Here is a 1,327-nt window from a genome sequence, read left to right as displayed (position 1 = left end):
TATATATATATATATATATATATATATATGGCATTGTGTGTGTGTGTGTGTGTGCATGCGTGATATATGAATTAGTGATTTGTAACAGCACAGATTGCTTTAATCTGCTTAATTTAGGATTCAGCAAATGGATCAGACAGAAATCTGAATATCTCAGCCAGCTGTGACCCACTATGACACAGCCTTTTTTTGCTCTGTTCTTTGTCCCTAACATTGGAGCATTGATAGTAAAGAAGAGATTAGGGCTACGTACAAGTATTAAAAAATCTGAGGTGGAATCAATTTAAGTTGTACGGTTTTTCATAAGTGGTATAATCTAGATCAGTAGTGAATAGAACACATGTTCACCTATTGGTGGGTGGGGTGGGGAGGGGGGTGGAGAGAACAAATAGACCAGGTTCTGCCAGTTTTAAACCAGTTTATGTGTGATGAACTTCTGTTCTGTTATGGTTATAGACTGGTTTCTGATCACTTATACCAGTAAAAGTGTAATGTCTTGTACCTGGCTTAGATATAAAAAACTTATGCTCCCTTGGGTGTATTGGCACATGCCATTAATGTGCACCAATAAACTACAGAACTTATTGCTCCATAGTTTATTGCTCCCAGGAAGCTCCTGGGCATGCAGTTTACATGTGCACCCAGACTGCAACACATTGAGCCAGGTCACAGCAGCCCCAGCTGGCAGGGGTCATGGAGGTCAGCCTGCTATACTGAGGCTGCTCCAAGCAGCCTCAAAGTGCTGTGGAGGGGCTGGATGGGGCATGAGGGTGCTCCAGCTCAGGGCTAGCCAGCAGGCAGCCCTCTCACTGAGGCACCCTCATGCCCCAACCAGCTGGCTCAGCATCTACATGTGTGCTGCTGCACATGAAATAACTCTGCAGCAGGATAGAACTTGTATTTAGAAGTCCTACCCTGCTGTGGCATTTATTAGTTTTGTGTGCCCTAATAGGTGCACACGTATAGACACTGAGATGTCTACTGCACAGTTAATTAGTCAACTGCGCAGTAAATGTCTTGTGTAGTTGTGTCCTTTGTGGCTAAAACTAGTCTAAATCCAAATGTTGCTGGATTAATCAGTTGTTATTCTGTTTGCCAATAAAGTAAAATAGTTATTTTTATCTCCAGATCTTAGAAAATGCTCTAGAATGGTATCAGATGTTATTTCTTAAAATCACAAATAATTGCCTTGGATGTTGTTAGAGGACTTTATAAAACATAATGAGTTAGGGAATATAATCTTATATATTTACTTAGTTTAAACAATCATACACCTAATATACATTATAAGGGTATGCAAAGTGGGCCATATTGATTCAGATTCAAA

The 1,327-nt window shown here is 40.3% G+C and overlaps 1 protein-coding gene across 6 annotated transcripts in view; it reads left to right on the top strand.

The window, feature by feature from the left end:
• The window catches only part of ATP2B2 (ATPase plasma membrane Ca2+ transporting 2), a 744,290-nt gene that overhangs the window by 318,972 nt on the left and 423,991 nt on the right, over positions 1-1,327 (top strand). The window lies entirely within an intron of this gene.

Source organism: Gavialis gangeticus, unplaced genomic scaffold, assembly GCF_001723915.1.
Source record: "Gavialis gangeticus isolate Ggan-Ray unplaced genomic scaffold, GavGan_comp1, whole genome shotgun sequence".
NCBI classification, from domain to species: domain Eukaryota; kingdom Metazoa; phylum Chordata; order Crocodylia; family Gavialidae; genus Gavialis; species Gavialis gangeticus.
Note: the sequence above shows the minus strand (reverse complement) of the source record. Positions and strands in the feature narration are given on the sequence as shown.